At 47.4% G+C, this 15,719-nt stretch overlaps 1 protein-coding gene across 13 annotated transcripts in view; it reads left to right on the top strand.

Moving 5' to 3' along the window:
* Window positions 1-15,292: 15,292 nt before the first annotated feature.
* atp8b4 (ATPase phospholipid transporting 8B4) overlaps window positions 15,293-15,719 on the top strand; it is a 57,163-nt gene continuing 56,736 nt past the window's right edge. For 10 of the 13 annotated variants that reach the window (XR_006757116.1, XR_006757124.1, XR_006757117.1 and 7 more), the window contains exon 1: window positions 15,298-15,511. The gene's annotated coding sequence lies outside the window, so the exon portion shown is untranslated. Of the gene's footprint in view, window positions 15,512-15,719 lie in introns of all 13 variants that reach the window. The other 3 variants (XM_045688637.1, XM_045688638.1, XM_045688633.1) reach the window with 2 other exon arrangements.

Raw genomic sequence — 15,719 nt, 5'->3', positions numbered from 1 at the left:
GGCAGGGCTTGCAAACCATTACAGACAACAAAGGGAAGCACAGCTGAGAGCTGGCCAGTGACAAGAGTCTACCAGATGAGCTAAACTACTTCTATGCTCGCTTCGAGGCAAATAACACTTAACCATGCATGAGAGCACCAGCTGTTCCGGAAGACTGTGTGATCACGCTTTCTGCAGCTGATGTGAGTAAGACCTTTAAACAGGTCAACAGTCACAAGGCCGCAGGGCCAGACGGATTAACAGGATGTGTACTGCGAGCATGCACTGACCAACTGGCAAGTGTCTTCACTGACATTTTCAACCTTTCCCTGTATGAGTCTGTAATACCGACATGTTTTAAGCAGACCAGCATAGTCCCTGTGCCCAAGAACACTAAGGTAACCTGCCTAAATGACTACCGGCCCGTAGCACTCACGTCTGTAGCCATGTAGTGCTTTGAAATGCTGGTCATAGCTCACATCAACACCATTATCCCAGAAACCCTAGTCCCACTCCAATTTGCATACTGCACCAACAGATCCACAGATGATGTAATCTCTATTGCACTCCACACTGCCCTTGCCCACCTGGACAAAAGGAACACCTATGTGAGAATGCTATTCATTGACTACAGCTTAGCATTCAACACCATAGTGCCCTCAAAGCTCATCAATAAGTTAAGGACCCTGGGACTAAACCCCTCCCTCTGCAACTGGATCCTGGACTTCCTGACCGGCTGCTCCCAGGTGGTAAGGGTAGGTAACAACACATCTGATACGCTGATCCTCAACACAGAGGCCCCTCGGGTGCGTGCTCAGTCCCCTCCTGTACTCCCTGTTCACTCATGACTGCACGGCCGGGCACGACTCCAACACCATCATTAAGTTTGCCAATGACACAACAGTGGTAGGCCTGATCATCAACAACAACGAGACATCCTATAGGAAGGAGGTCAGAGACCTGGCCATGTAATGATGTTGACAGGTGTGCGTAATGAAGGGCAGCCTGGCACCCTCGAACTCCAGAGAGGGAGAGCGGGAGCCGGCAAGACAGTACCCCCCCCTAGGGGCGCCACCTGGGTGAGCCTGATAGGCCGGCCGAGGAATGGGCGCTGGACAAGCCGGTTGGGGCGTAGAAGCCCGATGAACCGGCTGAGGCGTGGGAGCCTGACAATCCAGTTCCCTCGGCGACGGCACCCGGACCTAACCTTACCTACCAAAACAAAAAACTCCCTGATGCTTATTTTAGTGGTGTCAGCATTCTTTTTTTTTAACGCCCTTTTTCTCCCCAATTGGTAGTTACAGTCTTGTCTCATCGCTACATTCCTGCCTGCCAAACCCTCCCCTAACCCGGACGATACTGGGCCAATTGTGCGCCGCCCCATGGGTGTCCCGGTCGCGGCCGGCTGCGACAGAAACTGGACTCGTACCAGGATCTCTAGTGGCACAGCTTGCACTGCGATGCAGTGTTTTAGACCACTGCGCCACTCGGGAGGCCCCGGTGTCAGCATTCTGTAAGGATCGACGCTGGTAGACGAGAAGCAGGTACAGGAAGTGAACATTTAAGGAGCAACGGACATGGAACAGGACAGGACAGTGTCTGGACATGAACACATAATGACATTAATGCTGACACGAGGAACAAATGTGGGAGCAGACAGTTATAGACGGGGCAATCAACAAAGTGAAGGACTCCAGGTGAGTCCAGTGATCGCTAATGCGTGTAATGATGGTGACAGGTGTGCGTAATGAATGGCAGCCTGGGTGCCAGAGATCGGGAGCACGCATGACCAGAATGACACATCGACGAACCACCCAAGGCACACCCCATTTCAGTTTGAAAATTGAGAAAGAGGCAGAGTTGGACCATTTTTTTGTTGTTGTACAAAGTCGACTTTTAAGAATATATGCAATAGTCTGTAGGCCATGTGCCACTGGAGAGAGTCAATCAACATTTCTGCTTAGATGTTCACAGTCTAAATATGATATATGGCATAGACTGTGAAGATCTATGTGTCATTCTGGTCATGTGCACCGCGACCAACGTAGCGAGTTCATTATCGTGATGTCAGTTGCATGTGCTCAACACAGAAGCACCTCAACTGTAAGTGCTTCAACACACAGCATTTCAGTTTCAGCAACAAGGTGCCAAACTGCTGTGATTCAGTCAGCTAGTGAGGCGGCAGGTTAAGAGCATTGGGCCAGTAACCGAAATGTCGCTGGTTCAAATCCCCAAGCTGATTAGGTGAAAAATTGCAGATGTGCCATTGAGCAAGGCACTTAACCCTAATTGTTCCTGTAACTTACTCTGGATAAGAGCGTCTGCTAAATTATGTAAATGTGAGGAGATGATTGGGCAGTGGAGTACTATAGGATCAGACACTCGGAATACCAACACTGAGTGTACAAAACATTTGGAATATCAATTTGTTACAAATTGAGTCTGTTATGAGTGCTAAAGGGTGTGCAACTAAGGTAATGTAGAGAGGTGTTCAACATGTTATGTACACTCAGTATGTGTGCCTACACCACTGCCTCTGCAAGGTGTGGAAAGCTTGACTCCAATGCTTACCACAGTTGTGTCAAGTTGGCTGGACGTCCTTTGGGGTGGTGGACCATTCTTGATACACACGGGAAACTGTTGAGCGTGAAAAACCCAGCAGTGTTGCAGTTCTTGACACACTCGAAACCGGTGCACCTGGTACCTACTAACATACCCTGTTCAAATGCACTTAAATATTTTGTCTTGCCTATTCACCCTCTGAACGGCACACAATACACAGTCCATGTCTCAATTGTCTCAAGGCTTAAAAACGAGTCTTTAAACGGTCTGTGGTTGATGTGGGTTCAACAAGTGACATCAATAAGAGATTATAGTTTCACCTGGTCAGTCTATGTCATGGAAGAACATGTTTTGTCCTAACACAGATGAAAACACATGTTCAGGTAAAGTGTTTATGTCATGTTGGATCAAACAGATTCTTCTGCTCGTGATGACATACACTGGTACCTGTTTGATTATGTCCTTCCTGCCCCACAGACTTATTCATAATCAAGTTATTCATTGTGTTCTGTGGTCATGATTGTAACATACCCCCGAAGCCTCAGCCTGCCAATAGGAAGTGTTTCCAGTGGGAACACAGCCAGTGATGTTTCGTCAGACAGGCTCAGGTCTCTTCAGGTCGTCCAGCAGCTTTTGAGGAGTGTAGAGGAAAGTCTCGCTGACAGTTCTGTAGTAACTGGGAGTCTACATACCGAGGTTTATGATTATGATGATCGGTTCAGTAAGATGAACGGGTCTGACCTGTTGGCCTGTTGACCTGTTCTGATGACCTGTTGACCTGTTGACATGTTCTGACCTGTTGACATGTTCTGATGATCTGTTCAGTAAGATGACCTATTGACCTATTGACCTGTTCTGTTGACCTGTTGACATGTTCTGATGATCTGTTCTGATGATCTGTTCAGTAAGATGACCTGTTGACATGTTCTGATGACCTGTTCAGTAAGATGACCTATTGACCTATTGACCTGTTCTGATGATCTGTTCAGTAAGATGACCTATTGACCTGTTCTGATGACCTGTTGACCTGCTGACATGTTCTGATGACCTGTTGACCTATTGACCTGTTCTGATGACCTGTTCAGTAAGATGACCTATTGACCTATTGACCTGTTCTGATGACCTGTTGACCTGCTGACATGTTCTGATGACCTGTTGACCTATTGACCTGTTCTGATGACCTGTTCAGTAAGATGACCTATTGACCTATTGACCTGTTCTGATGACCTGTTGACCTGCTGACATGTTCTGATGATCTGTTCTGATGACCTGTTCTATGTTTTTAATGTCTGCTGTGGTTTGTTTAGTTTAGATACTGCAGTTGGGTTAATACAATTTAATTCAAATTGATATAAATTGTCCTCATCACATGGTTATATCTCTGAAATACAATGTTTATAGAAAATCTTGGAGTGAATTTGAGAATAAACTTAACCAATTTATATGGAAGCCGTATTTGTGTCACGCCTGCCCCCGCTCCCCCTCTCTGGCGCTCGAGGGCACCAGGCTGCCCTTCATTACGCACACCTGTCACCATCATTACGCACACCTGTCACCATCATTACGCACACCTGTCACCATCATTACGCATCAGCGCTCATTGGACTCACATGGACTCCTTGACGTTGTTGATTGCCCCCTCTATATCTGTCTGTTCCTCAGTTTTGTTCCCCGTGTCAGCATTATTGTTGTAATGTAGTTTTATTCCCCCCCGTCCAGACGCTGTTCTTGTTTTGTTTGATATCCGTTTTCTATTAAATGTTCACTCCCTGTACTTGCTTCTCGTCTCCAGCGTCGGTCCTTACAATTTGTCTCTTCAACCCTGTTACCATCTTCAACCCTGTTACCATCTTCAACCCTGTTACATGACCATTTTTGTGATACAATTTTGGAAGGTTTATGAAATATGAATTTAATGTTTGTTGAGCTCAGTCTGAAATATTTAGAGCAATCATGAGAATATAGATTTTATTTCAAATTCTGAAGTGAAACCATACTTTTTATCAAAAATGATGAGGCCGATGACACACAAGTGTCCATTTCAGGCTTTAATTTAGCAAAAGTGTGATATTTTATATAAATGTTATATGTGCAATTATTGAATTAGTTTGAGGAACAAATGATTCATAGGGAAATTGTTGATTTTATTAAAATTATTTTTTTTATAATCATATTCAGACAACTTCCATATTGTCCATAATACGGTTGAAGACAAACGGTGTCCATATCAGAAGAAAATGGCCGACAATAATAGGGCTTTGATGCATGAGATAGGAACATATGTTTTCTTGGAGGTTAAACATGTCCTTCATGTCATGGGGTATTCAGAAGAAGAAAATAAATTGTGTAAAAAGTCAAAAAGAAATCTAAAAGTCCAAATCGTACCAGTTTGGTGGAATGACCCAGCTGTGCAGAAAGATTAGTTGTTGTGACAGAAAATAAAATACAGGCTCATCAGCACAACAACGCCCATCAGCTGGGTAGTACACAGGACGGCACCATTGTCAAACGAAATCTCTGGAAATGGGTCACTACTATCAAAGGTCACTACATTCACGCAGTATACTGCTGCAAGGCAACCTGGAGCCTAAACGATGCTTGCACAACCAACAGCTGAGCTGTTTGTCCCAGAGGTACTTACATCGCACGGGATTATCTCACCTTCAATGATCTGTTCCGGCTTTGTATCTGGAGACTCGGGCCATCAACAAGGTAAACTACGTCTAGCCAGTACTTTGGTTCATTAGCCGAAGGTGAGGAGAGCGAGGATTAAAATCAAATCAAACTTTATTTGTCACATGAGCCGAATACAACAAGTTTAGAACTTTTCCGTGAAATGCTTACTTACAAGCCCTTAACCGACAGTGCAGTTCAAGAAGAGCGAATCTTTTTGGATATTATTAAATTACTGGTCGGCTGTCAATAGACCTCTCTCTCTCTCTATATATATATATATATATATATATACTGCTCAAAAAAATAAAGGGAACACTTAAACAACACATCCTAGATCTGAATGAAAGAAATAATCTTATTAAATACTTTTTTCTTTTCATAGTTGAATGTGCTGACATCAAAATCACACAAAAATAATCAATGGAAATCCAATTTATCAACCCATGGAGGTCTGGATTTGGAGTCACACTCAAAATTAAAGTGGAAAACCACACTACAGGCTGATCCAACTTTGATGTAATGTCCTTAAAACAAGTCAAAATGAGGCTCAGTAGTGTGTGGCCTCCACGTGCCTGTATGACCTCCCTACAACGCCTGGGCATGCTCCTGATGAGGTGGCAGATGGTCTCCTAAGGGATCTCCTCCCAGACCTGGACTAAAGCATCCGCCAACTCCTGGACAGTCTGTGGTGCAACGTGACGTTGGTGGATGGAGCGAGACATGATGTCCCAGATGTGCTCAATTGGATTCAGGTCTGGGGAACGGGCGGGCCAGTCCATAGCATCAATGCCTTCCTCTTGCAGGAACTGCTGACACACTCCAGCCACATGAGGTCTAGCATTGTCTTTCATTAGGAGGAACCCAGGGCCAACCGCACCAGCATATGGTCTCACAAGGGGTCTGAGGATCTCATCTCGGTACCTAATGGCAGTCAGGCTACCTCTGGCGAGCACATGGAGGGCTGTGCGGCCCCCCCAAAGAAATGCCACCCCACACCATGACTGACCCACCGCCAAACCGGTTATGCTGGAGGATGTTGCAGGCAGCAGAACGTTCTCCACGGCGTCTCCAGACTCTGTCACGTCTGTCACGTGCTCAGTGTGAACCTGCTTTCATCTGTGAAGAGCACAGGGCGCCAGTGGCGAATTTGCCAATCTTGGTGTTCTCTGGCAAATGCCAAACGTCCTGCACGGTGTTGGGCTGTAAGCACAACCCCCACCTGTGGACGTCGGGCCCTCATACCATCCTCATGGAGTCTGTTTCTGACCATTTGAGCAGACACATGCACATTTATGGCCTGCTGGAGGTCATTTTGCAGGGCTCTGGCAGTGCTCCTCCTTGCACAAAGGCGGAGGTAGCGGTCCTGCTGCTGGGTTGTTGCCCTCCTACGACCTCCTCCACGTCTCCTGATGTACTGGCCTGTCTCCTGGTAGCGCCTCCATGCTCTGGACACTACGCTGACAGACACAGCAAACCTTCTTGCCACAGCTCGCATTGATGTGCCATCCTGGATGAGCTGCACTACCTGAGCCAATTGTGTGGGTTGTAGACTCCGTCTCATGCTACCACTAGAGTGAAAGCACCGCCAGCATTCAAAAGTGACCAAAACATCAGCCAGGAAGCATAGGAACTGAGAAGTGGTCTGTGGTCCCCACCTGCAGAACCACTCCTTTATTGGGGGTGTCTTGCTAATTGCCTATAATTTCCACCTGTTGTCTATTCCATTTGCACAACAGCATGTGAAATTTATTGTCAATCAGTGTTGCTTCCTAAGTGGACAGTTTGATTTCAAAGAAGTGTGATTGACTTGGAGTTACATTGTGTTGTTTAAGTGTTCCCTTTATTTTTTTGAGCAGTGTACATTTATTTCCTTTGTGATGTGTGTGTGTGTGTGTGTGTGTGTGTGTGTGTGTGTGTGTGTGTGTGTGTGTGTGTGTGTGTGTGTGTGTGTGTGTGTGTGTGTGTGTGTGTGTGTGTTTTAGTTAGTGTTAGTGTGTGTGTGTGTGTGTGTGTGTATCTGTGTGTGTATCTGTGTGTGTGTGTGTGTGTGTGTGCACCTGCCGGTGTGTATTTTCCCCTCCACAGATCCTGCTATAAATGGCCGGCTGGGTGTTCCAAGACGCTGCCGGCGGTGGTGAGGGCAGCCTAATGTCATCCCCCGCCAAACGCATCAACCTGGAGAAGTGCCAGACCAGTACGTCAAATACTGTACATGTCTGAACAACGTAGTGTCAGGGAAAATTCCTATAAATCTGTGACACTCCATTTAGTGTGATATGTTACGTTACACGGATGGAACAGCGGTCGTACAATATCATACGAATTGGACTGAATGTAAATGATCCTACATCTTGTAGTATTATACACGTCTTTCTCTGACCAGGTTAACTGATGCGTCATGGCAACAAAGGACAAATTACAGGGAGAATTTACGTTTGGTGGTTAGGTGAACTAAAGACAAAAGGTTAAGATCATTTACGTAGAAGGTTAGGTGAATTAGGTTAAGTTCAGAATAAGGTTGAGGGACCCACTGCTAGAACTGCTACTGCAGTGGGTGAGTGTTTGAGCCTGGTTGCTGGTCTGTTTCTGCTCTCTTGTCAACCAACTCCTTATGGAATTTTCATGCTAAACAGGACTTGACAGTGAGTGATAAGAAGTTGGCAAGATGGCAGAAACCAATTGAGAAGCAAGGCTAGGTGAGCACGGATTAATTATTATAAGTAAAACTTATAAAGGGTTTAAATTACTTTATTAACCATCAATTAAATACATTTTGAAGACATTATCTTATTGAGTCAACAACAACAACAAAAAATCGAGTTATTTCAACTAATTGTTATTAAGTAACTGATTCCACAGCCTTTTTAAGTTTACTCGACTTTTCGGTCAAAGTGTTACCTGAACTTAACATTTTTAGTAGGCCCAAACTTAGCTCCAACTGGAGAAAACAAAGGCAAAAATGCTGTATACTTCAAATTATGTGTTTACTCAAGTCTCATATGTTCATTCAACCAGAAATCCTTAACCAAAAAAATGGCTGGTTACACACACACAAACAGTGCTTTTAACATACAATGTTTTGAACTTACATATTTGACACATGTTGACATACATGATTTGACATACTGTACATCGTTTATACAGTCATTATTTTTCAACATGCCCTCACCTGGGATTAGAACACAACCTCTTGGTTCATGGCGTTCAGATCTTCCTGCTACGCCACCACGTTTGTGTCAATTATCACTTCGTCTGACTTCTCTCGTAATTGTTTTTTATATTATTATTTTTTGATAGCAATGCATGTTGATTTAAAAGTTTTTCCAAATTTTGTTACGTTACAGCCTTATTCTAAAGTGGGTTAAATTGTTCCCCCCCCCCCCTCATCAATCTACACACAACCCCATAATGACAAAGCAAAAACAGTTTTTTTTTAAACATTTTAGCAATTTTTTATTTTATTTTTTTTATACTGAAATATCACATTTACATAAGTATTCAGACCTTTAACTCAACACTTTGTTGAAGCACCTTTGGCAGCGAAAACAGACTCAAGTCTTCTTGGGTATGACGCTACAAGCTTGGCACACCTGTATTTGGGGAGTTTCTCCAATTCTTGTCTGCAGATCCTCTCAAGCTCTGTCAGGTTGGATGGGGAGCGTTGCTGCACAGCTATTTTCAGGTCTCTTCAGAGATGTTCGATCGGGTTCAAGTCCGGGCTCTGGCTGGGCCACTTGTCTCGGCTGTGTGCTTAGGGTTGTTGTCCTGTTGGAAGGTGAACCTCCGCCCCAGTCTGAGGTCCTGAGCGCTCTGGAGCAGGTTTTCATCAAGGAGCTCTCTGTACTTTGCTCTGTTCATCTTTCCATCAATCCTGACTAGTCTCCCAGTCCCTGCCGCTGAAAAACATCCCCACTGCACGATGCTGCCACCACCATGCTTCACCGTAGGGAGGGTGCCAGTTTTCCTCCAGACGTGTTGCTTGGCATTCAGGCCAAAGAGTTCAATCTTGGTCTCATCAGACCAGAGAATCTTGTTTCTCATGGTCTGAGAGTCTTTAGGTGCCTTTTGGCAAACTTCAAGTGGGCTGTCATGTGCCTTTTACTGAGGAGTGGCTTCCGTCTGGCCACACTACCATAAAGGCCTGATTGGTGGAGTGCTGCAGAGATGGTTGTCCTTCTGGAATATTCTCCCATCTCCACAGAGGAACTCTGGAGCTCTGTCAGAGTGACCATTGGGTTGTTTGTCACCTCCCTGACCAAGAGCCCTCTCCCTCGATTGATCAGTTTGGCCGTGCAGCCAGCTGTAGGAAGAATCTTGGTGGTTCCAAACTTCTTCCATTTTAAGAATGATGGAGGCCACTGCGTTCATTGGGACCTTCAATGCTGCAGAAATGTTTTGGTACCCTTCCCCCCAGATCTGTGCCTGGACACAATCCTGTCTCGGAGCTCTACGGACAATTCATTCTCTGACATGCACTGTCAACCATGGGACCTTTGCGAATCATGTCCAATCAATTGATTTTACCACAGGTGGACTCCAATGAAGTTGTAGAAACATCTTAAGGATGATCAATGGAAACAGGATGCACCTGAGCTCAATTTCGAGTCTCATACCAAAGGGTCTGAAAACGTACGTAAATAAGGTATTTAAAATAAAAACAATTATACATTTGCAAACATATTTAAAACCTGTTTTTGCTTTGTCATTTTGGGAAAACATTTATTGTAACTGTAACGTAACAACATTTGGAAAAAGTGAAGGGATCTGAATACTTTCCCGAATGTAGTTATTTCACACTGTGCTTGAACTCAACATGGTGTGGTTTCCCAATACCTTTCACCCGGCAGTTACCGGTAGTATGAAAAAAAGTTGGCTATGATCCATAAGCTTACAGTAAATGTTGGGTGACTTGTGACCAAAACCACATGTTGATAAACAGCGAATAAGCAGCGTGTGATTGAGTCACATCATTACGGGATACATCTACAGATCTACAGATTCAAACTAAAAATAATTATGAATAGCTGTTAAGGTGTAGATTTCTTTGGTCTTTCAACAAAAATTAGGAAAGAAATTCTGTATGCGATGATTGTGTAACACCCTGATCTGTTTCACCTGTCCTTGTGCTTGTCTCCACCCCCCTCCAGGTGTCGCCCATCTTCCCAATTATCCACTGTATATTTATACCTGTGTTCTCTGTCTGTTTGTTGCCAGTTCGTTTTGTTCGTTCAAAGCTTACCAGCGTTTTTCCTGTCAGCTCCTATCGTTTCGCAGCTTCTCTCTTTCCTCGTCCTCCTGGTTTTGACCTTTGCCTGTCCTGACCCTGTACTCACCCGCCTGACCTCTCTGTCTGACCCTGAGCCTGCCTAGATGAAGATCAGATCACATTTGATGACCAATTTATGCAGAAATCCAGGTAATTCCAAAGGGTTCACATACTTTTTATTTTTCTATTAATGCCTTAATATTAAATAGTTTTAACCTTCCAAATTCCTGTTCATTATGTAAATATGCTTGTTTAACTTCATCCGGTTTGCCAATCCTGTGTGTGTAGCTGGTGTAGAGAGTCAGGCGCAGGACAGCAAATATGAGTAATCAACGTACTTTTACTCAAAATGACAAATGTAACATCACGAGCACACAAAATACGGACCGAAAATACAATAAACAATCACTCACAAACAAACATGGGGAACAGAGGGTTAAATAATAAACAGGTAATTGGGTGAGTGAAACCAGGTGTGTAAGATTAAGACAAAACAAATGGAAAATGAAAAGTGGATTGGCGGTGGCTAGAAGGCCGGTGACGCTAACCGCCGAACGCCGCCGGATCAAGGAGAGGGACCGACTTCGGCAGAAGTCGTGACAGAACCCCCCCTTGACGCGCAGCTCCAGCAGCGCGCCGACACCGACCTCGGGGATGACCCGGAGGACGAGACGCAGGGCGATCCGGATGGAGACGGTGGAACTCCCGCAGCAACGAAGGGTCCAAAACGTCCTCCACCGGCACCCAGCATCTCTCCTCCGGACCGTACCCCTCCCACTCCACGAGGTACTGAAGGCCCCTCGCCCGACGCCACGAGTCCAGGATGGCTCGAACAGCATACGCCGGGGCCCCCTCGATGTCCAGAGGGGGCGGAGGAACCTCCCGCACCTCAGACTCCTGGAGTGGACCAGCCATCACCGGCCTGAGGAAAGACACATGGAACGAGGGATTAATACGATAATCTGGGGGAAGTTGTAACCTGTAGCATACCTCGTTCAGTCTCCTCAGGACCGCGGACCCAGCTTCCGGCAGGGCAGGCAGAGGGGAAGGTTTCGGGTCGAGAGCCAGACACGGTCCCCTGGTGTGAACACCGGGGCCTCGCTGCGGTGGCAGTAGGCGCTCGCCTTTTGCTGCCTCACGGCCCGTTGTAGGTGCACATGGGCGGCATCCCAGGTCTCCTCCGAGCGCTTAAACCATTCGTCCACCGCAGGAGCTTCGATCTGGCTCTGATGCCACGGTGCCAGAACCGGCTGATACCCCAGTACGCACTGGAAAGGGGAGAGGTTAGTGGAGGAGTGGCGGAGTGAGTTTTGGGCCATCTCTGCCCAGGGGATGAACGCCGCCTACTCCCCCGGCCGGTCCTGGCAATATGACCGCAGAAACCTACCCACATCCTGGTTTACTCTCTCCACCTGCCCGTTACTTTCGGGGGGGAAAGCCTGAGGTGAGGCTGACCGAGACCCCCAGACGTTCCAGGAACGGTTTCCAGACCCTGGACGTGAACAGCAGACGGAACGTACAGGCGCCCAGCTGGACACTGGGGGGGGAGTGGGCTCTGTGCGTAATGCCCGCTCGATGTCCGCGTCCAGCTCCCACACCACCGGTGCCATCAGTCAAGAGGCTGGAAGTATGGGAGTATGATCCATGGACCGCTCCTCGGTGTCATACATCCGGGACAGTGCGTCTGCCTTAGCGTTCTGGGAACCTGGTCTGTAGGATAGAGTGAAAACAAAACGCCACCCGGATATACTCAAGATTGCGGTGGTCAGTCCAGATGAGAAAAGGGTGTTTATCCCCCTCAAGCCAATGTCTCCACACCTTCAGAGCCTTCAGAGCCTTCAGAGCCTCCAGCCAACAGCTCCCGGTCCCCCACGTCACAGTTTCGCTCCGCCGGGCTGAGCTTCTTCGAAAAGAAAGCACAGGGGCAGAACTTTGGTGGTGTGCCCAAGCGCTGGGAGAGCACAGCTCCTATCCCAGCCTCGGACACGTCCACCTCCACTATGAACGCCAAAGAGGGATCCGGATGAGCCAACACAGGAGCCGAGGTAAACAGAGCATTCAGGGGACCAAAAGCCCTGTCCGCCTCAGCCGACCACTGCAGCCGCACCGGTCCCCCCTTCAACAGTGAGGTAATGGGAGCTGCTACCTGACCAAAGCCCCGGAAAAACCTCCGGTAGTAGTTGGCAAACCCTAGAAACCGCTGCACTTCCTTTACCGTCCTGGGAATCGGCCAATTACACACGGCTGAAATGCGGTCACTCTCCATCTCCACCCCTGAAGTGGAAATGCGGTACCCTAGGAAGGAGACGGACTGTTGGAAGAACAGACATTTCTCAGCCTTGACGTACACGTCATGTTCCAACAGTCGACCAAGCACCCTGCTCAGAATGTCATCGATAGAACACTACACCCTGCCCGTGCAGGTCCCGGAAAATCTTGTCAACAAAGGCCTGGAAGACTGATGGAGTATTCATCAACCCATACGGCATGACGAGGTACTCATAGTGCCCTGAGGTGGTACTAAATGCCGTCTTCCACTCGTCCCCCTCCCGGATACGCACCAGGTTGTAAGCGCCCCTTGAGATCCAATTTTGTGAAGATGCGCGCCCCGTGCATTGACTCGATCGCACTGGCGATGAGAGGCAGCGGGAAGCTATACCTCACTGTGATCTGATTGATCCCTCGATAGTCAATACATGGGCGCAGACCCCCATCCTTCTTCTTCACAAAAAAGAAACTCGAGGAGGCAGGTGAAGTGGAGGCCCGAATGTATCCCTGCCCCAGGGATTCGGATACATATGTTTCCATAGGTGGTACGGTCCTGTGACAGAGGATACACGTGACTCCTGGGAAGTGCTGCATCTACCAGGAGATTTATTGCACAATCCCCCCGTCGATGGGGTGGTAATTTAGTCGCCCTCTTCTTACAGAAGGCGAGAGCCTGGCGCATGGTGGAGACCTGGTCTGGACTTTCCACCGTAGTCGCACTGATGGAAACCCCCACACACCTCCCTGAGTACTCTCGTGACCACCCCTTGAGAGCCCTCTGTTTCCATGAAATAGTGGGGTTATGACAGGCCAACCAGGATAGGCCCAGTACCACGGGAAACGCAGGAGACTGATTCTCTCCTTGTGACCCTCCTGCGTAACCATGTCAGTTGGAGCGGTGGCCTCCCTAATCAGCCTTGACCCTAATGGTCGACTATCTAGGGTGTGCACAGGGAAGGGCATATCCACAGGAACAAGGGGGATCCCTAAACTATGAGCAAATGAACGGTCAATAAAATTCCCAGCTGCGCCTGAATCTACTAGCGCCTTATGCTGGGAATGCTGGGAAAACTCATCAAATCAAATAAACACATACATGTGAGCAACAGGGAGCTCTGGGTGAGCCTGGTGCCGACTCACCAGGGGTGACACGATAGTCACGACGACTCCCTGAGGAACCTCCCCAGCACCGACCAGCAGTGTGCCCTCTGCGGCCACAGATGGTACAGGGAACGGCCCCTCCTCCGGTCGCCCTAAGTGCAGCACCTCCTAGCTCCATGGGCGTCGGAGCGGAGGTGCTGGGGGATGGAACTGACAGGTCCCGATCCGGACGTCCGCGGGCAGTCAGCAGGTTGTCCAGCAGGATAGACATGTCCACCAGCTGGTCCATTGTGAGGGTGGTGTCTCGGCAGGCCAACTCCTGACGGACGTCCTCGTGCAGACTGCACCTGTAGTGATCGATCAGAGCCCTGTCGTTCCATCCCGCGCTGGCGGCCAGGGTCCGGAAGTCCAAGGTCGAAATCCTGCGCGCTCCTCGTCACCTGCCTCAGGTCGAACAGACGTTCATCCGCCGCTCAACCCTCAGGCGGGTGGTCGAACACTGCCCGAAAGCGGCGGGTGAACTCTGAGTAAGGGTCCAACGCCACGTCTCCCTCACTCCATACGCCGTTGGCCCGCTCCAGGGCAAATCCAAATAAAGTGAAATATTTTTTGATGAAACTGTTGATGAAACAGGGCTTTACAAATACAATATGATGAATTGATTAATTGATGAATTGATTGAAAGCTAATCATCAGCCTCGTGTGTTACTACATTGTAAAAATGCAGAACCATCTGGGATGTGCAGAACTTCCTGTTTCTAAAGTTTCAACTCATTTCACTTCAAATAAAACCCTCAAAAAAGTTACATTGACCTGTGACCATACTGTAGTATCTTTGATGTCCACATGATGTCGTTATTGTCAAGACAACCTGTGTGTGTGTGTGTGTGTGTGTGTGTGTGTGTGTGTGTGTGTGTTTTATGGGGGACTGCACATTAGGCTACAATAAGATTTGTTGATATGTTGCTCTATTTTATTTGACTCTATTCTATTTAATCTACTACTAAAAACATGACTGTTATTATATCTATATGCGTGACTGTTATTACATCTAAATACGTGACTGTTATTATATCTAAATACGTGACTGTTATTATATCTAAATACGTGACTGTTATTTTGTTATTTATTGTTTGTGAGAGAAGTCCTCACATTTGAGAATTGACAATCCCTTAGTTGATCATTGGTTCTGCTTCATACCATAAGGCTTGAGTCGAGTGAGAGAGGGAGAGAAAGAGAGAGAGAGAGACGCGTGGAGAGAGCGAGTGAGGGAGAGAGAGAGAGAGAGACGCGCGGAGAGAGACGCGCGGAGAGAGCGAGTGAGAGAGGGAGACAGGCAGAGAGAGAGAGAGACGCGTAGAGAGAGACGCGCGGAGAGAGCGAGTGAGAGAGGGAGACAGGCAGAGAGAGAGAGACGCGTAGAGAGAGATGCGCGGAGAGAGCGAGTGAGTGAGGAAGACAGGCAGAGGGAGAGAGAGACGCGTGGAGAGAGCGAGTGAGAGAGGGAGACAGGCAGAGAGAGAGAGAGAGAGAGAGACGCGTGGAGAGAGCGAGTGAGAGAAGCGCACAGATTCTCCAGAGCTGCAGATGTGCCTACATTTTCCTCCTTCGCCTTACGGATGATTTACACTGTGTCCAGCTGAATGGACGATGTTGTCGGTGAGTAAAAACAACCGCGTTACAATTTACATTCAGTTATTGTCACGATTAGTGAATAAACGTTATCGATCATGGTCAGGTTGAAATCCTTCAACTCTGCCACGACATTTGCATAGATACGCATGGTTAAGAACGCCTGAATGTGTCGCTGATGTTACGATCACTCAGTCAACGTTACAAATCACTACACACGTCTCCATTGTAGGCC

Source organism: Salmo salar, chromosome ssa10, assembly GCF_905237065.1.
Source record: "Salmo salar chromosome ssa10, Ssal_v3.1, whole genome shotgun sequence".
Lineage (NCBI taxonomy): Eukaryota > Metazoa > Chordata > Actinopteri > Salmoniformes > Salmonidae > Salmo > Salmo salar.
This window is presented reverse-complemented; position numbering and strand designations above follow the sequence as displayed.